General features: G+C 42.4%; 1 protein-coding gene across 3 annotated transcripts in view; it reads left to right on the forward strand.

The window, feature by feature from the left end:
* fstl4 (follistatin-like 4) overlaps positions 1-21,459 on the forward strand; it is a 113,782-nt gene that overhangs the window by 18,240 nt on the left and 74,083 nt on the right. The window lies entirely within an intron of this gene.

Consider the following 21,459-nt stretch of genomic DNA (forward strand, 5'->3'; position numbering starts at 1 on the left):
TAATAGTAACAATAATATAAACAACAACAAAATTGTATACATATTAACAACTCGTAAATGGTGTCCAAGATAAAGTGACCAAACAACAGTGATGTGAAGCGTTTCTGATGCAGGTGTGAAGATGCTTCTCACCTGAATAAGTGCTGTTTGTGTGGCTCGATGTTTTACACTGTTGTGTTTGCACAGGCTTCCAGATCCTTCATGCCCTTGACTCTGAGCCTCTGTATAACTGTGAACACACATCTCTTATAGACTGATAAACGTGTGGCTTTGCTCGAGTCCCACCGAGCAGTTATTTCCTCTCATCCCTGTTTTTAAGTGCTCAGTGTGTGTCAATGGAGTGATGGGAAACCTTTTGTTGTGGCAGCCGGTGCTGTTTTCCATCACAGTAAGTCATTTGCTTTATCACTTTGTTAGTGGCTGAGGTGTGGATGTGGAGCACTCCATGCTTTCTGTCAAGCTGTAGCTGTTGTGTTGCTCTACTGTGCTGTGGGATGTGGATGTGGATCCGTGGTGTGTTCCTGCTTCAGTTGGACAACAAAGGCGGTCTTGACAACCAGGTCTTCAAACCCCCGACTTATGAAGTACTTTTCCTTTTTGTGGTTCTGATGTTATGTAATTGCTTTGGTGACTGTCTGCTTTCCCTCCGTGCTCGACACAGTTCAGCACTCACACGCAACCTCATGCCTCTATGACAGCTGAGCTAATATATTCTTCCTCCCCACCGTCCCAGATGTTGGGGATGACGCTGTATGTAGAAAAGCTTTAGTGTGGTAGGCTGACGAAACAATGGGAAATACAACAACACGTAACTTCACCTTAATGAAGTGATTCATGCTGATAAAATGATTCAGCAGCTTATAGAGCCAGCTTTAGCAGTAACCTGAGGACTTTAACATTGTCTCATTGTTTGTTAAGGCAACTTTTCTACTGCTTTGTTTCATCATCTCCTGATGGTTTGTCTAAAAGTGTCACCTGCCTGTACTAACTATTCACACCAATGGCCACAGACTTGGATCAGGGTTTACTGGTGACTACACATTTTACCATCCACCAACCATCAGCATCCCATGTTTTCTCCCAGACGGTCATTTATCTTGTGCGGTGGATCACGTCCCACTCATCGAGTCAGTTTTTGGAGTGAGTCATCACAGTGGACAAAGTGATAACAGGACATGTGTCAGACGGTTTACATCAACACTGTGTTGGATTGTGTTAATGACGTGAGGGTGTCGGAGGCCGATGTTCTTTTGGCTGTACTGACTTTAGGAGTTAGAACTAATCAAGTGTTAAATAAACAAATGTGCAGTTCTTGATATTATTTAACCGTTGCTGTTTCTATGCATGAATCATGTTGTAAACAGGAGCTCCTCGTGTTGTTTTGGCCTCGGCTGTTGGCCTTTCAGCATCTACATGCTCCATTGATGTAGTGGTGAAGTGATGGGAGCCAACAGTTGAGCCTGTAATATCTCTGCCCTGTCATTTGAGGACAGCTGCTTTTAATATCGAGAGGTTTTTTTTTTTCTCTACTTAGTGTGAGCTGATTTCCCTCTTGAGACTAATTATCCACTTCCTGTTTGTATGCTAAACTAGATCACTGTCAAAATAAGGCGATTTCATTTAATGTGTTCCCCTTTTTCTTGGATGATGATCAGTATTCTGTGGGACTTTGGGATCATCTCTGTCCGCGTGTGCGTCTTGCGGTTTGGTTTTTTCATTTCCATCTCTTTAGCTTCTCTCCTTCTACCTTTTTACTTTTCAATCACGTCTATCTTTGGCTCTACCTCATATCACTACCTTTTTCCCCAAACATCCTCCTTACCCTTTGGCAAGTCCCTTATGCTTCTCACATTGAGACAATGGCTTTAGTCAAATTAGCCGAGTCCTGCCTCAGGAAGGCAGATGCTACTAAACTGCTTCAGTGCAAACATGAAACACTGCATGTGAATATTTTAAGCGAGCGCAGATAAAGGTCTCAGTGAATTAAATTTTACTGGTTGACAAACCCCCCCTGTTCAAAACGTCAGTCAGGAAAATATGCAGTCATTATCACAGAGTATTGTTTTTACGCTGTTGCTGTTGCCAGTGGCACCTATATGGAATAAATGAATACTGCCCATTTATCGTCCCTGGGAACGGTGATTAATTCAGCACTGACTACTTTATTTATGAACCCTTTATGGAGGCTTAATCACAGTTTGTTACCGTCACAAATTAAACAATGGGTAGAAGCAAAGCAAGTTAAACAGTTGTGTGGTTCATTTAGATTGTAATTGGGTGAGAATTAGATGGGATAAGGTTGACAGAGAGATTCTCTAATAAGAAAGAAATTGCTGGAAGGAGAAAACGGAAGGGAAGTGGGAAAAGAGTGGCAGGGAAGCGAGGGCTTGAGCAAGAGAGAGGACGTCTGAGTAAAGTCTGCATCAATGCAAGCCTGTCAAGCTCTGTTTTATTTGGCTATACACAATAACAGTATTACAATTTTTCACCTTGATAATCTTCAACTATAATAGATTCAAGCAGCATTGAGGAGTAAAATAAAATAGTAGATGAAAAAAAGCTATTGAACAGGACAGATGTAGAAGGAGAACAGAGCGTTGTGCAAAATAGGAATGACTCGGTTCAATAAAAAGCAATAACAAAGGCTGCTTGTGTGGGATAAGAATTAAGCTCTGATTACAAGGCTTCTTTATAAAAATGCGTTGTTCCTCTTGGATTGAAGTGTCTGCCCAGGATTTTTAGGATTGTCTGTAGCGTATGTTACTACAGGCATGTAGTTCATGTTGGAAATAACGACTGTATTCTAATGTAAAACAGATGACGCCATCGGTTCTTTGCCTCTAAATAAAGAATGCAGCCAGTTGTAGTGAATCTTTGCAGGTTTCATTACTGGTCCAACCTTTACCGACTGTTTCACTCTTTGCTCTTCATCACATCGCAGGGTGAGCACATTTTTAGAAACCGTGGGGGCAAAGGTGATGAGAAAACAAGATCACAGAGCAGATGAATCGTTGGAGCAATGCTAGTTTGAGGGCTCATAGCGTGTGATCCACAGGGGGAGGTGGAACGCTACAACCTTTAACTGGATTCGGGGTCGAGAAGGAAATCATTAAGTTACTAAATGAGAAAGGAATCGCAGCCATATTTGTTTGCTTGTGGCTCTCGCTTACTGAGGCGTCATAAATTAAGAGTGCTGGAGTGTAACACAGTATATTACGCAGTAATGTAGGTCTAAATGTTAACTTTATCTCTGTTATAAATGTTTCTTTCTTTGTTACACAATTAATCAGTTTGTGTGTTGTGTATCTATTATATCATCTATCGTTGTCTGTTGCATATGAAATCACAGCTTCTTTACAGAGCTACCAGCTTATATAGATCATTGTCCCAGAGACAACCTGCGTAATTAAAATGTGCAAAAAGAATAAAAATGCTGCTCAGCTGAAAGTTGTAAGTCACTATCTGAGTCATGCCGTAAATCTCTGTGAAATGTGATTTCATTAAAGCGTAGAGCAATAAAGATTCCTGAGCAAAAATTTCATTCAGTCAATGAGGCTCTAATCAAAATAGTAAAATGAAACCGTCTTGGTGGAAATAAGACCCAACTTCATAGACATGGTCATAAAATTAAAGTTGGATTTTTGGGGAGAATCTGAAAGTCAAAGACAAAAGCGGCAGCGGCATCAGCGGTGGCGTAAGCGTAATGTTGCCTAGAGATGAGGCTGAAGGGCTTAAGGAGGACACGCAGCCTCTGCAGGGAGTGAGAGAGACGGACGCCGGCACTCTGAGCGCTGCTCTGACGGGGCCGGACACGCTGGAGATGATGGATCCGCTGATCTGTCACTTCCACTGATGCATTCTGGTTTGTCCAACCTGCGGGAGCAAACGCATGATTATTAGCTGCTAGTTCCTCAATAGTTGTGTTACAGTTCAATCTAATCAATACTTCTGGTCTACGAATCTCTCACTGAAGGTCAAGTTGTGGATGAAACCAGCTGCTGTTGTGACTGCAGGCATCAGACTCCATCAGGTCTGTTCTTTACCGTCACCCCCTGAGTTTTACTGCCTCAGCCATCAACAGCAGACGGCTTTATGAGACGAGAACAAAAATGATTGCTTTTGAATTCAAATTATATGCATCTGCACTCAGCTCTCGCTTTTCCTGTCACTCGTCTTTCCGCTCCTGCCTCTGTCCTTCTGTGGTCTGCACTAACGTTCCGTAGAGGACGCTGTGTGTTTGCTTCCCCCCCGAGGGAAGCAGAAACATTAATAAGCTCCTGTCAGGTCGTGTTTCTCTAACTACGCTATTTATTCGCATTCGGTCTTGAACTGAAAAACTTAGATGTCATCTGTGTACAGTTATATTATGAATAATATATATCTGTTTGAGAGAGAGAGAGAGACAAGTTGCAAGAGGCCTTAAAGGCTTAAAGAACAGGTTATCATTCATTTCCATCATTAATGAGCAGCAGCATCAACTCATGCACCTAACAATTAAAGATATAAAGACTCTCGTCGGATGACGAGTGTGGACTTTTCCACATACACAGACTGGCTTATAAATCAAATTTCTGTTTTTGATGTCTGAGCTACTTGAGGCATTTGCTATTAATGATGCAATCAGACAAATTGCTATCGCCCTCTTTTCACTTAAGTATTTTTAGTTCGCCTCTCTTGCAACAGATGACAGATTTAACCTCTCGTTAATCACATTCATTCTTAGGCCTTGGAAAGCGTCCCTGAAGTCAGTGTCGTGCTCTTTTCTGTGTCCTCTCTGCAGCTTGTTCTTGTGCGCCCCGGTCCTGCCAGTCTTGTTTCTTTATCGGTTCAGTCTGTTTGACCATCTGGAAGACGGTCCAGTTGCTCCGTCCATCGCTGAGGTTATGAGCTTATGCATTATCATTATGGTACAGAGATGATGAGAGCAGGACAAAGCAACCTGCAGCAGAGGAAGCTCTCTGTATGAACAATCTGTAAAGACGTACAGTATTAGTGTGTCCTTTACGCCTCATCTGCAGGTCGGTCTGTCAGTGAGTTAGTTGGATTCTCATATTGTCCTCTTCAGCAATTGGTGAAAGAGGTGATATTTCTGCTTCTCAAAACGACGATTTGAGTTTGGAAGAAAGACCTTTTTTGTCTGGCAAAAATTGAAAGAGCTCCTCGGGCGCGGGGTGAAAAGCTTGGGACTCAGATTAAAAAATTACAGCATCAAAAGCAGTGAGTCGGTAAAGAACCGGAGCGACGATCACGCCAGTGCTTTGCCAGGATAGTGAGATGAAAATGAATCAAATGTACTTGAATAGAATTTAAAAAGCGTTTTAATACGGCATTTGTATTTCCTACATAATTTCCTAAATATGACAAGCAATTACCATTGTCTGGGTTTTGGCAGCCTGAGTGAGCAGCCTCTGCCAGGATTCTGCCTTGGAGGGTGTGCTTTTAGAATTCAATATGCAATTTGAGATTTGTCTGAAGCTCTTTGTCCACATCCACTTTTTTTTTTGTCAGTGACAAGATGGCACATAAAAGCACAGAAGCTGCCGTGACAGACATTGTAATCTCCGCTGAATACTGTGTAGCCATATCCCTCAGTTAATTCTCCAGAAATAACCTCATAGACTCACAGGATCGTCTGATCGTGGCGATAGCATACGTACAGAACCTATTTTTACCCATTATTATTGTCATTAGCGCATTTTAAAAAGCCCGATATAGTAAGTGACAACCCTTTTGTGGATGTAATTTAAAATCAACTGTGTGGGGATGAAACCCGTGGCTGTGCAGGTGGTTGTTCTAAGAAATGTTTGCTGCTTTCTTGGGAATTAAATCACTGAATAATTTATTATCCAACGAATGGAAATGCAGAAGGGCCTGAGCAGTGCTAGACCAAGGGAGAGCCGGGTATAAGCTATAACTAACTTTTCTTTTTCTTTTTATCTATTTCTGTTTTTCCCCATAGTGTCCAAGAGGTGACCAGAATCATGCATATTTAATATTAGGGGTCATGGGTTCTGACAGCCATCAAATGTCATTGGTCATTTATGGTATTACCTGCATGAATAGGTCAATTAAGACGCGAGATAGTAACATCACCTCTTATTACATTTCCCTTCACAATTAAAACTTTAATCGCTGTAAAGGTCCGTATTAATTTTCTTTTTGCTGATTTACATGCTAATACTTTTTCTTATTATTAATTCTTATTAACACTTTCTTGACTGTGCTGAGGTTTGGAGAGCATGCTTTGTATTCATGTACTTGGATATATCCAGCATATATTGTTGTATGAGCTGGTCTGACTCATATTATGTCATATTATCATATCCGCACTTTTATCCCGGACTTCGTTATGCAACACTTGTCTCGGGGAAAGAGTTTGTTTAAGACATTTCAATTTTAAATCTATCTGTCTACACTATCTGATCAACTTTTCACTTCCATCAATCTGACATAGCTTTGCTGTAATGCATTAGACCCTGCCAGCCCTGAGGGATTATGAAGCTCGTTCAATTTCCATTCTGTTTTGTATAGCCATGCATTTTTTGATATAGCACCCGGCCTTAGGATTAAAGAAGCAGCAGATTGATTTGCACTAACTGTCTTTTGGATGAATGTGTATTTCTTGAAAACCGCTTGCATGTGACTTCAGCACAGACGCCATCAATGAATGATGAGTTATAATTGTTGCAAATCCCTCACAAAACAATGGTTGTCAGAGTGATTGTGCTGTGTTGTGCAGCCCGATCCATTATCCCCAATGTCTGTGGTCCCAAACTGCTACATGTAGCACTACATGTAGCTTCCACCATCTGATAAAATAAAGGTGGGGCCACTGCTCCAATCATTTTACCAACTATCCCTGCAAACGTCCGATTTGCTGAACACACCTGATCCATTTATGCCACTGCTGTATGGATGTTGCTATCGGGTATCAGCAGTTAAAGTTTTGACTTTCCAGCAATTTCACACCAAAACTTCCTCAGACTTATACAGTAGCTAATGACAAAGAGGAGATGAAGAAACAATCTCACTGAAGGCTAAAATGCTCATTGCATCCAAACGGTTCTCTCTGGGGATAGATATGGTCTCTAGTCATATTCAGGAAATGCATTTCATATTCAAACACAAATGGAGCAATTTGTGCAAATATCATGCGTAATAGTGGGGAAGACTCCCAGGTGTGTGAACGACAGCGGGGCCCTGGAGGAGAGGCTCTTCACCCTAAATGCATCAGGAATGAAACCCCAAGCACACGGAAATAGGCCAGTCAAATGTATTAGGGTGTCATTGGTTAAGGACATCAGTGAGAAGAAAGAGCGGCAGATAGAGAATCGTAATGAAATTGCTACTACCATACTAAGCAGGAGCAGCAACTATAGTGTGAAATCAGATAGTGCCGGCTGTGGCTAGCGTGGTTATTTTGACGTGTCGGCCTGAGCTGCCGCTCCGTGAGCTAAGTGATGATTCAGCTGTCATACGTGGGGGGAGGTGGCGATAACGAGGGGTTGCAGCGGCTGAGAGAGGGATTAAGGTTATTAACCCAACCTTGTTTCCCTGTAAGCCTGTTCTCACATGTTTGGCTCATTGTGCAATTAAAATTCTGTTATGCTTTTAGTGCAGAGCACCAGTGAGTTTAATGCATAAGCTGAAAATTTTCAACCAAAATACAATGTGTGTATTTGATGTTATTGCTGTGATGACAAGCCACAAAACAGGCTAATTTGCAACTTTTATGAATCTTTTCATGAAGTAATAACCCGCCGTCGGAATGAAAACCATCTATTAAAGCCCGCACTTAAGAGACGGTTTAGTAAAGAACCTTATTTCAGGCCTTTCCATCAGTGGGCGTTTCACAGCCGCGACCTTAATCATACTGTAGTTTACTGTGCTTTTCAGATGCCTTTGATGATGCTTTTATACAAGCATTCACTCAGCCGTGATCACTCTCGCAGTCTGTCATTGTTCTGCTTTATGCTACAGTACATTTCTGAGTTTCTCTCTTTCATTGTACACGGTTCACATCTAAACAGAGAGTTTGCGTCTGTTATTTAGATTCAGCCTCAAACTCAAAAGCTGACACTTTATCAACTTTAAACTCTGTTCAGCAGAATATATGATTTGAGACAAATTGATAAAATCACTAATGGAATGCATTAAGTAAATAAATGAGCTTTGCCCCTTGAATTATTTGAAATACTTGTTTCACATTCCCTGACTGCTCTCACAGAGCTTCATCTCATTGAAGTTTTAGCTGTAATTAAAAGGGAATCCTTGAAGTTGCCTAAATCTGCTGAGTTTAGCAAAAGCCCAGCGTTTGGGATTTATTCACAGATAGTGTGATGTGGAAGAATGTGTTGCTGTTTGATCATGGTGCTGATGTAGTTTTACATCCTGATTTAGCACTTTCTCCAGTCAAGCAAGCTGTGACATTATCTTTTATCTGTCTTTCAGTTATTTCATATTTCTTCTTCTTTTTTGTCACAAAGGCAGTGGGTTGGGATTACATTACACTATGAATGATAGTTCTTCACTAAAAGAAAGTTACCGACATCAGTGACATCATTCCTAGTTGGTAGTTTACCTTCTATTATATTCTTATTTTTAAAATGAGGCCCCAAAGGGTTTATTAAGTTGTGCACAGAAGACTCAAAATATTCCCTTGGTGGAATCACAGCATGAGCAGCTTTTTCTGTCTGCCTTTTTTAAAATGTGCCAATCTATTGTGTGCTTGCTGAGACAGACTGAGGTGTATACAGAGCGTTGTTTAGTCTGTTAATGAAACAGTCTTAGGGAAGTGTGAAATATTTATACTCCGGTCTGTAGATATTTAGGGTTAGATTATTCAAAGTCAAAATGCAAATACACAAGTTGTTTCTACTTCCTCTGTTCTGTTATTATTTTTTTTTAAACGGGTTTGTTGCATGTAGCCAGATGTTGCTCTCATACAGTAGTGTGTGCACAGAATGTACCATGACTTTATGACTTTATATGGATACTCAATAACATAGATTTGGACGGATTTTGTATGTTGTGGTTTTTGAGTAAGCTAGTTTTGCCCTGACCCACACAAACCTTTATAAATGTCTGCTCCCACCAACCATCAGAAAACGACCCACAGTAACGGGTCCTTCTCTTCTTCTTGCTCTGAGAAGATGTGCTAAATGTCGACCTTTATGAAATCACAAAGCCAAAATGCATTAATTGCCTTGCACCTTGTATCAGCCTGAATTAATAACATTGTGCAGTAGAAGCTGTTTGCTCAGGGATGAGGCTGTTCTAATCATTCCTTTTACTAATTCACTTAGTATATTAGGCAGAATGTTCAGAAAATTGCCTTCATGTATCATTAATGGCATATCCCAATGTTATTTAGATGGCTAACAGAGAATTATGGGCTTGTGCACCACTGTGTATTTTGCTGATAGATTTTGCATGACTTGCACACAAACTACTTTAAATATTTACCTAAAGGAGACTGATATGTTAAACTGTGGAACACAATGGAACAACGTCCTGTAGAAAAACGTTTATGTGAAGAATTATGTGACATGTCGTTCAAATTGGTGCGGATTCTACTTACCATTAATAATAACCCAACCCAATATATTATTATTTTAATAAAGGCTGACTTTGAAACTAATTGCTCATTCAGAAATTATATCTACTCAAGAAACAATTCAGGCATATGCATACTGGTATATGTCGTAAATGATTAAAGAAATGGCTGACAAGCAGTTGGATGGCCCAGGGTGGTCTGTGCCCTCACGACTCAATGACTGACGGAGCGGAAAAATGGCCTGGGGGTGGTTGGAGCGATGCATTTGCATTGGAGAGCTGTTTACTTGAATTCTGAGCACTGTGTCCAAAGTCTATTCAAGTCAAGCTGAAAAACACTTAATAAACTTATGAGAGACAGAGAGAATGACCTGTACAATGGGTGGAATGTTGGTACCATTGAGGCCTAGAGGATCATAACCAAGATAAATAAGGAGGGATGAATCGTGTACAGTAAATGAATGTACAGTACTGAGTTAGTGAAACCTCTGGGAGGGAAAGTCAACTGGGTTCCAGACTTTTTTCCTGTGGGGAATCTCAAGTTATAATCAATGACCTCTAAATTACTGCTACAGGAAAAGCACACACATTCTAAAGCATCATTAAATGGCAGAATTGACAGACCCAACATTTGAACTTTGCTAGCTCTAGTTCTCCTTGACTGTATACTGTAGCTGTAGGGTGTTTTTTTTAACTTGTGTGCCCACAACTTTGGAGCTAGCTCAGAATGTTGTCACGAGTGCGCATTGCTTTTTTTTTAAACACGCTCCGTAGTTTGGCTGGGTTTTTGGCAGCCAGACTACAGATGTGAAGGCAGAACAGCTTACTGCTTACTTCAGCTCTGTACCGAGCTGTATTGATCCCTATTGGATTTGGTCCACAACATACTCTCATCTAACTCGGAGGTTAACCCCCAGTGGCACCTTAAAGACTCTCTGAAGTTTATAGTGTCTCTCCAGGCAAGGAGAATGATTAGGGTATGTTTCATTCAGCGCCCAAAGGTTCCTTCATCCTGGCGAATTCCACAGCCCTGACCCGGTCCGGATGGAAAATACCCTAAAATAATGAAACACCGTAACTAAACAGTTATTATTATCTTTGAGTTTTCTGTCAATCCCTTCGCTCCAAGTTTTCAAGCTCAAACTGACCCATAAAACCTGTGACCTGACCCTGCTGCTAAATTTAAATACACAGAACCGGTAGAGTTGTGTGTGAGCCAGATGTAAACACAGTAAGAGTAAGTACAAATGGTATTTGTCAGTGTCTTTATCTCAGTGCTGCAGAGCTGCACACTTAGCTTGATGTTCAGTAGCATGCCGCCTCCTGCTGTGATCTAAACAAAGCCAATCTTTTCTTTCTGTTTCTTCTGGTGTTGTTGAGAAGGCACAAAGATAGTTGACAAGACAGCAGGGAGGTGTTTTTTTATAAATATTTTATGTTTTTATGGCACAAAGACAGCTAATGTAAGCAGAATTCAATTTGAAGGCTTGTAGCATCCAAAATATGAACAGACTGGGAAGCAGTAATCCTGCCGAGCGAAAGAGAGCAGCCAGTTTTCCTTCTGGTGCCGTGAGATGGACAGCTGCAGAAACAGGGGGTCCAAGCTTGTGCGGAGCTCAGACCCCCTCACTGACGGCCACCTGTGCTGCCGAGGCCGAAGCCAGAGTTACAGATGAGGTTACGGCTGAGCCTGTGCAGATGCATGCGTGCCCTCAGGGCCCGGCAGCAGTGCCAGGCCCTGCTGTGCACGCGGAGCAAAGCTGGCTGGACCCGACCCACAAGCTCTGTCCTGTACTTACAGTGTCTGACAGAAGAGACACAAACAAGGCAACAAGTCAGCCAGAGTGATAAGTGGTATTTATAGCTGTGATGGTGGCTGGAGACAACACGCATGCTGAGGCAGGGGCGTATTAGCAGAGTGAGCATTCAAAGGCGTCTGGGAATCGGGGCTTTGTTTTAATTAACTGCTTGCGTCGTTGCTCTTCGTCGTTACTCTCACTCTCTGCTCGGCCGCTGTCTGTCTCAGGCAAACTGCTCTTCTCACCACTGGTCCCAAGGAGAAGTACTGTATGTGGCTCCGCTGTTTTCACTTTACTCTGAAACGTGGTGTCAAAAAAATAAAAGTAACGTATTTCTGCTACTATTATGGCGTCTTTTCTGATAGTAGAACATTTTTAAGGTCAGTGGGGGCAAACACCATTTTAGCTACCTTGATTTCTAAGAGTAACTGATTGCCTGGCTTCACCTCTAATCAGTAGCAATCATACATCTTGATTGAAGATGATAGATCACCAGTGATGATGGTCAGCTGAAGGGTCTATTAATGGTAATGGCTGATGCTCCTGTGGTGATGCTGCTCCGTCGGCTCACCTTTGATCACCTGAAATACCCAGAGGCATCAGATGGCTGTAAATGTTGTTACTTGTGTCAGTGCAGCCAATTGAACTGGGAGCCAAAGGGAATCGGGTGTTTCAGAGAGATCTGTATGTTGGCAAGGCACTGAAGGTTAATAGGAAATGATGAATTAGAGGATTCTCCCTCCCCCATTCAGCTCTAATATTATTAAAACTGACAACTTGAGAAGTTTCTTATTGTTAAAAAACATTTTAGTTGGACCAAAGATGAATCATAACAGAAGATAATGTGTAGTTGTAGTACTAAACATGAATGATTTTATGCTTTTGTGTAGTTTCTCAGTTCGAGTCTTTACTCTGAGCTGATATTGAATCATGGTTTCCCTTCCTGTGGACACAGCGCCATTTTTTTCAGTTCCGCTCTCAAGCCCTGTCAATAATTTAGCTTAATAATGTTGGCAGTGTTTGGCTTCAGTGGTGCCTGAGACTGGTTCGTTTCCCATGTTTAATCAATTTCCCTGCTGATCATATTTGTATTTTCAGTTCTTCTTTATCTGCTTACACAGCATTACTTATTGCTGGTTTTCATTATCAGGTGTGCAGCTAGCCATGGCTCGAAATGAAAAGGAAAAGCACTGGCCTGAACGTTGAAATGACCCAGTGTTAAGACAGCGTTATACTGTGTTAGTATTTTAGCCGCATGGAAGGCAGAATATCACAGGAAAATGACTGCATTAAGCCTAATTACATGCACACACTATGTGTTCATGTCCAGCGCTTTTGTCTCATAATTTGCTAGCTTTTAAGACACACTTGCATCTAAGGACATATCTGAAATTGTAGATATTGTAGTGTAACTAAATAAATTATATGTTTCATGATTAAACAAGCTTTGCGGAATATTGTACAAATCTCTGATAGTTGTGTGTTTTGTTGACCTATAACTAGCTGGTGTGTGTGGGAATAAAAGATAAATGTAGAAAAAAAGTGTTGCCAAGGTTCTTCATCACTAATAAAGGTGTCCTTGAGCAACACATTATCGCCGACCCGCCTCAGGCTTACTGCTCCTAGCTGCCCTCAGTTCTTTCATCCCCTCTGGTAACATATGTGAATGTAACCTTGGCAAAGTGGTGGAATCACATTCCCATCTGAAAGACTAATAACACTGTGTGTAATATGGCAGTTTATGTGCAATGCATACACTGCTCAGCATTTTCTTTGTGGGATTTTTATGTTTTGCAGGAAGCTGAATCCAGAGGGTTTATTTCTCATTTGGCGTTGGAACATCTCCTCATTTGCACTTTCACACATGCTTTGTTCTCGAACCGTCTTCCAGGTCAAACAGAGCAAAATCACTTGTTACTCATTACTGTACGCTGAAAAGTGCAACTCTGTATAAATTTGAAGTTGTATTTATTCAGCAGCCTTTAAATAAATGTCATATTGAACTGCAATAATTCTGTTGTTTGGGATAGTAATGAAGGTTAAAGTGGAAAAAATTAAACCATCTTTGCAAAACACCGAATTGGTTTCCCTTGAGTAAAATATTTTGGCTTGTATCACGTCTGTTGACCTTGACCTTGACAGCGTGACAACAAACTATGGTGGGCTCACTGCATAATAAACAGTGGAGCTGCGTGAATGCTGTCTGTCATGTGGCTTAGTGAGGGGAAACACAGATATGCCAAATCTAGAAATAGAGCAAAGATGGAGGTTAGTTTGCATTTGGGCCAACAGACTCAGTGCATTTCTTTTTTATGTCTTTATCTTTACCCCTAATGGCCACAAGAAGTTGACATTGCAGAACTGGGAGACAGCCTGGACTGACTGCACGTTTTGGCCCAGACAGTGGCGACATAAGGGAATGGGTGGTTTACAGCTACTTTGGCTACTACTGGTAAACAGTTCACTTTTTACGAGGTTGTTTGCTAATCAGGACGGCTGCTCAATGACTTCACTACTCCTTTTATGCACACTGCAAATTTGCTAGAAAGCAGTGCTGCCATAGAAGCCAATAGCATCTGTTCTACAGGGAAACAGAACGTTTTCCTGCCACCTGACAATCAGACAAAACTCACTGTAATAGATACTTAAACTGCTGCCTCGTGATTCCAGAGTCAGCTCCAGGATGTTTTATTCTGAGACGCGTGTGCATAGCCGTGGTGATAATATGGGCTTTTATCATGAGTTGTGTGGTTGACTGCATCCCACAGTATATTGTTCAGGAACAGACAGACCCATCCATCTCCATTGGCTTTCATACAGCAGGCTGCTTTGTGAGTCAGGGAGAGAGTTTCAGCATGAAATGTCAAGGTGATTTGGTTGGTCGTTCAGCGTCATAGAGAATGGCTGTTATTGTAGTTCCTCTTTAGCTGCTCCTCCTCTTTGCAGTTGAATTGTTAATGTTTTTTCCCCTGCAGTGAGAAAATATGTGGTAGTGAGGAAAATCCACATGGCGATAGTCATTTGTCAAATGATTCTTGAAAGTGTATTGTTAAAGAAATAAAAAACACAAAAAGCATCCCAGCAATCCAAACGTGGTGAACATGTTATAAGTTTGATGCACTGCTCGTATTTAAGGCAGATGGGTGAAATATGCATTTGTCACGGTGGTGAGGATTTTCCTTGGTCGTTGCAGATCTCCCACTGTGCAATCACTGATTTCTGTCTGACTAATTCTGCCTCTCACAAGCTTGAAGTTTATATATAAGGTAGATGGCCCTACTCAATATTACCCATGACTGTGGAACTGCAGGACTAAGTGAGCATTGTCCTTTTAAAAAAACATTAATTAAATCAGCTGTGCCTTTTGTGGTTTTTCCATGTTTCCAGTAATTGTAAAATTAATTCAGTCTTGTCGTTACTAGTTAAAAGAAAAAGGACATGGAAATCCATACACCGCTGGAGGTTGACACACTTTGCTACATGTTCATTCATCATTTTCAATTTGAAAATCTGTGCTAATATTTCATGTGCCTCTCTTACACCTCAACACATCAGCAAATCGAAGCCATCCAGCATGGAGTTCATCCATCGGGGGCAGCGGTTCACAGCTGCAGCGTAATGTTTACTGAAAAGCAGCATTGTTAATTCCAGAAATGGAAATCGTCTGCGCGTAGCTGCATCTGCAGCAAACAGACCCCCATAATATGACGTTTATTAGCTCTTCCAGTGTTGCCAAGTCTACCTGGGATAACACTATTCACTGTTTTGGTGAAAGCACTCGTAACCCTTTGACACACAATCTGGCTGCATTTCAAAGGGATCATCAAACGAGATGAAAGAGCCGCATCTTATTCCAGTGATGATCAGTAAATACGCTCAGCTTTGAAAAGTTAATTACCCGCAGTTCAATGGAGAGAAACACCACAAACACAGAGACGGTATTTCTGTGAATTACTAAAAGTCCCTAAACGTAGCGAGAAGAAACGAGACCCAACACTGAAACGTCTCCACTAAGGGAAGAAAGGGCTCTTTTTCTGGCTGAAACTCAGCCTTGAGGTCTCATAATGTACCAGCGTCGATGGCTACGCACAGCGTGAAAGTAATTTCATCTGTGATCAAGGTCCTTGAGTGATGGAAATCACACATGCTGTCTATTGCCGCCAAGCCTGCGAGCGCACATGCAGTACAGCACCTCTGTATCAGTCACCATCCAATCTTTACTAGGAAGCACAACAGTATAATAAATAACACAAGTCAAGCGTGCACTGTTACTAATGATCTCTAGATTAGCTATTATGAGGAGCAAAAGTGCTGCGAGTCACTTAATTATTCTCCACGGCTGTCTGGGCCTCTGTATCATTATATTCAATCCGGCTACCAAAGAAATTGTGCTGCTGGAAAGAAGATACGAGCAGACGGTGAGCCATATTCTGTAATTAAACATTCCACTTATAAGTTATATCCTAGTTACTGTGTGACTAGATCTGCTGCATTTTAGTCATTCAACCTGTGTCTGAGGGTTCCCTTGCTTGTCTCTGTCCATACAGTAGGAGCCACTGTGATTAATGTGGAGGCAGGTGTTCCCAGTGGAAGGTCACAGGTCGCGTCTCTGCTAAGGCCGGAACGTAACTGCATCAGTATCTGCATGTCCTTGAGCAGCACAACGGGCTCTGCTCTCAATGAAGACACCACATCCTCTCAACAGGAAAGAGTCTTCTCTGTGTGCTGCTGATGAATGCTTCTGGATTTCCCAATAGTGCTAATTTTGTACACACAGCGTGTAGTGGTAGTAGTAATTCCAGACTTCAAAATCAGATGAAGCCTAAGAAAAGCACCACATACTCGACATGTTAATCCTCAGTGTCTCCATCCGCAGCCATTTGTCATAGACCTTCCCCAAGCAAAGTGCTTGACGCTCGCGCTGATGATATCTGCACACCATAAACAGAATATTGACTTTGCTGTTATAGGTCATACTACTCAAAGCAAAGTGGTTGACACTCAGCTTGATTGTATCTGTACACAATGAGCAGCTCGAGGAGGCTGATTTGCAAGGTAAATTTGAGTGAGGTGAATAAAAACAGATCATATACAGCATCATGGCTTTGACTTTTCTCCTTTGGCACATATTGTAACTATTGTTGCTTATTATTACCTATTACCATAAAGATGGTGAATATGGAATAAGTGCAGGATGATGTTTCACATCTTTGCTTCTTGGGAGGTGCAGGAAGTGATTTTGTCATTTTTAGTTCCCGGCTGAGACGTCTTCAATCTTCAAACGTTTATCGGCTTTGATTTTACCAAGTCCAGCAGAAAGAGTCCAATTTGTTGCAGGTGAAACTGGCCACATACGTAAAATACTATTTGTTGTTTGTAACGAGTAAAAAGTGAGTACGATCTGTCAAAACAAGCTACAGTAATGACTATAAGTATGAGACAAGGCAGGTTCATGTGTGAATACAAATGTGGCCATCAGTCACCGGCCATCATGTTTACCTCCTGATTCAATTGAGCATCATGTCATTTTAATTTCATATTAGACTGAGTCATTTCTCACCTCTGTGAGCAATCTCCCTCTCACGCTGTTAGTGTTATCAACTGATGACGAACAGAGAGAAAACAATCAATGTCTTTGTGCATGTGTGAGTGTGGTGTGTTACGCTCCGCTATAGTCCTGTGGCAGCGGCGGCGCCGCTTGTGAGGCCAATTATAGGAAAAAGGGAAACAGAGGAAGTGGAGACTGTTGGCGAGAAAATCAGACAAGGGGACACGTGAATTTAGAACGACAAGGGTTTTGGTGACTCTGAGGAGGAGAGAAGAGGGACGCTATTAGTGTCATGTGATTGGTTGTTTACGCCTGTAAAGCGCTTTCTCTCCACCCGCTGCCGTCCTCAGGGACCCCCGTTCCTCTCTCTGCCCGGGGCCCAGGGACTCCAGTGATGAGACGCACAAATCTGTGTGTGAATTGCTGATTTTTGTGTGTTTTAAGGAGCCACTTTGTGGCGTCTTTCATACAGTGTAGCCAATATCTGTACAGTGCCTGTAGAATGTTGTTTTTCCCCATTTATTGTTTTTATAGTTAATTGTCAGGAAGATATAGAAACTCTGATCATTTGACAAGCATTTCTAAAAATGAAATGCTTTTCTAATTGCCTGCCGTCAGACCATGCGGCCTCATTTGCATTGTTATCTCAGATTTCCTCCGAGGACTCAAACAACTGGAAAGAAACATCGACCTATAAAAATGACAAGTAATATTAGATGAAAGCACTAAGGGAACGTGAAGTGGTTCTACTCACTGCTGTCAGCTCGGGAGCCGTCGCGGCTACAAAGTTGCCTTAATGAATATTAATAGCAGAACACATTTGTCAGTGAAATAGAATATGACCAAACACTTTGTGGCTTGAAACTACAAACAACTTTTCTTTGTGATTGAAATGTTTACACAGACTCTTTACATGAGCGTCTAACAGGTAATAGAGCGAAATTGTTTTCTACATGCCAGAATATACTACTACTAAAATATGGTGTTTTAATCTGTTTAATAGTCCAAGATGGCGTCTGAGATACTTCAGACCTTCTGTGAAATGATAAAGATTGATCCTCAGCTGTTTCGCTTCTTTACTGTGTTAATGATGTGCGGATGAAAGGGACTGAAGTGTGACCCTCAAGTCGTCTTCATCCATTTCAGGATGAAACACTTGCATTATTTTCCATTTAATGCACTGAACCCCTTTGCACCATTTCCTCCATCACTCCCATAATTCAATTAATAACTATCTGGGGTGATACAGTGAAGTCACTGGGATTCTTCTCATTGTGGCTTCTTGTGCTCCATAATTAACATCCCTATCGCCTTCTCTTCCTGTTCAAAGAGATTCGAGAGCACACGAAGGCATAGAAATGCAAATATGAGTCACCTGTTCTGTGAAAGCAGAGATTACCTTCAATATACTGTACTGTGAAATTGGAAATCTTCTGTTTGTGTGAATCGTTTTTTTCTGAACCTAGAGGTCAGTGTGTGCGTCACCTGGTGTGTCCCCAGTTTGTGTCTGAGTCTGTACTGGCTGAATGAGCAGCTCCTGCATCAGCGCCTCTCGTCCCATTTGTCTCAGCCAGACCCAGAACGTCTGATGACTCACCCCCACTTCCTCGCGCCGCTCCCTCCCATCACATTCTACCTGTTTCTATTTTTTCAGCGTAATGGAGCTAATGTTCTGCCTTGTGGACAGCTAACGGGGAGATTTGGGCCTTATGCAAACTTTATGAAGGCGGAGACGTCGTCTCTCATGCTCGCTGGATGACTGATGTTGTTCGATGCTGCACTTATTCTAACCCTGATTTCTGCTCAATTATTGATGATCAACAGGGTCAAGGCTTGCTTTTAGTGCTCCCATGTGGGGCGTTTGAATGCTCCGCGCCGCATCTGCACTCATAATATCATCTCCGCCCAGACTGCAGGAGCTCACTCTCTGAGCAGCCAATCCTCCATGTTTTGGAATAGTTGGCGTCAGTGTGAATAGCTTTTCTGTGTGTGTGTGCATCCGCCGCTTTGCATGTTTCATCTTTAACTACAGTAAGACAGAGAAGCAGTCGAACTGAGGGGAAAGATATGACTTCATACCTTCTACATTCTCCTCCCACCTCAGCGTGTCTCAGTGCTCGGCCGCTCACCCTGAGCTTAGTTTTAAAGGATGCCTTTCCCTTTGCTCCGTTCTAGTCCTCGAAGATCAACAATAGCCCATTTTAAAGTATTATTTTATCCACTGATTCTGCAGCATAAATAAGCAAAGGTGTTGGTGTGAAGCATTTAATTAACATCAATGATGTCTGCCTACTTTCTCAAAGATATGCAGCATCTTGTGCCAAATGATTGTGGATTGATGCAACCCGGCGCCGGCAGCCTTCTCCAGGATGCAGCAGATCCTCTGTGTGGGCGTGTTTTTCTGTGCGGCTCCCAACAAAGTGTTACTGTTTGCAAAGTTCACACTACTATGTTTTATTGTTGTATTGCCAACGCTAGTTACTTTTTAATATTGCTGATAAAAGTGAGACTCGTAACATTTGGTGTATACAATTTTTATCTAAACTGTAAAATCACATTGTGAGTTGAGTTTTTTTTTTTTAAGCACTCACACTGACAACTGCAAAAACAACACGACATTCACACAAAAGGTCCATTAGGAGCGAGCATGAATATTTGATGAATCCACTCTATTACAGCTTTTGTTTCTGCCGTCGTGGTCGTGTGTGCTCTTTGTGGTCCTTCGTCTGCGGCCGTGCTTCTCTGTACGTGTGCGTGTGTTCCTGAGTCATTTTCTCCATGGCTGTTCTTCATAAGATATTTACATGGCCATCTATTATGGATTGTGATCTGATTGAAGCTGAGTGTTCCCATCTTGCCCCCTGTGTGAACTCGCCACGTGGAGAAACTACCTTCAACCGCATTTTGTTTGTCTCATTAGTTTCTTTTAACTTTTCTTGTAGTTTGATCGAAATCAGTTGAATTTTATTGTTTTTACGCTGCTGCTGCTGTTTGATGCTGTAGAAAGTGTGAGCTCCGTCGCACTTTTCTGTTTGGGATTCGCCGGCGCCGTCTTCTAAATCCACCTTGGATTCACAGAGGACCCAGGTCTCCAGCGAGGACGTAGGGCCTCATGCAAACACACAGTCTGTTCCATCACTCCCTGAATCCCTGATCCTCAGCGCGCGGGGCCAGATCCACCTCGCTGTCACTTTTCACCTCTCTCTTTACATATTTCTCTTTGTCCGTCTCCCTGGAAATTCTCTCGTCACCTGCTCCCCCTCCCTTTCTGTGACAGGCAAACAGTCAAAACTCTGAGAGACACACACACACACACACACACACACACACACACACACACACACACACACACACACACACACACACACACACACACACACACACACACACACACACACACACACACACACTCTGACCGCTCAGTCGTGGTCCCTCAGATGCTTGGCCTCCATTCATTTCAGCAGCTGCCCTCCAGTCAACCCCCCCCCCCCCCCGCCTCCTGTCTCTACATGAGTTTCCCGGCTCCGCATCCACCCTCCCTTCTCATTCCAGACCCTCCTCTCTTGTCCTCCCATCTTTTAAAAATGTCCCCGTCTCCTCTCATCTGTCACACTCTTCTTCTGCTGTCCTCACCTGTTTTGCCCTTCTGTATCTATTGCCTCTTTATTTACCTGTATCGTCCTCCATTGCTGTTCATTTTTGCTTTTTGTATATTTCCAATGTTGTCCTAAAACGTCAATTCTAAAGGTTCATTTGATCACTTGTATTGTTTATGCAGCATTCACCGTAATGCACACAAGTCAGAGGCTTAGCAGAGCGTGGCAAAAGGCACAGAGAACAGGTGGTAATGTAATTGCAGACAGACGTGTGCAGCACATGTAAAAAAAGGCAAACTGACAATAAGAAGTCAACTGGTTTCAAGGAGCAGAAAATTAGGATATCGGCTCAAATCTATCGAGGTCAAGAGGTCGGTTGCTTGGTGAATAAACTGTCACCCCTGGGGGAGGGAGGGGGAAGGAAAAGAAAGAAGAAAGGAAAGAAGAAGAAAGAAGAAGAAAGAAAAAGAGAAGAAGAAGAAAAAGAAGAAAAAAGAGCAAAGAAAGAAGAAAGAGAAAGGAAAGAAGAAGATCCTTCCTCCTCCCTCTCCTGCCTCCTCCCCCTCCTCCCACCTCCTCTTCCCTCTCCTGCCTCCTCCTCCTCCCTCTCCTGCCTCCTCCCCCTCCCCCTCCCCCCTCCTCCCTCTCGCTTCCTGCGCTGTCTCCGTCCTCCTGCTCGTCCCGCTGCCTCCGCTCACTTCTGGAGCAGTGACAGCCAGCTGTCAGCACCGCGGCGGCTCCCCTGACCACCGACAGACCCGACAGCAGCCCTGATGAGATCACTCACCGCGAGCCGCTCCCTGGCCACAGTGTGGTCACAGCTATTTTCGTTGGCAGTCTCGTCTGGCTTATTTATTCATTAGCTCCTCTTTTTTTGACATGTTTGTTTCTGGTTTTTCACATATAAATTCTCGTCAGCCTGTTTGACTCCTAATTGCCTTTTTTTTTCATTGTGGATGAT

This window comes from Betta splendens, chromosome 14, assembly GCF_900634795.4.
Source record: "Betta splendens chromosome 14, fBetSpl5.4, whole genome shotgun sequence".
Taxonomy (NCBI): domain Eukaryota; kingdom Metazoa; phylum Chordata; class Actinopteri; order Anabantiformes; family Osphronemidae; genus Betta; species Betta splendens.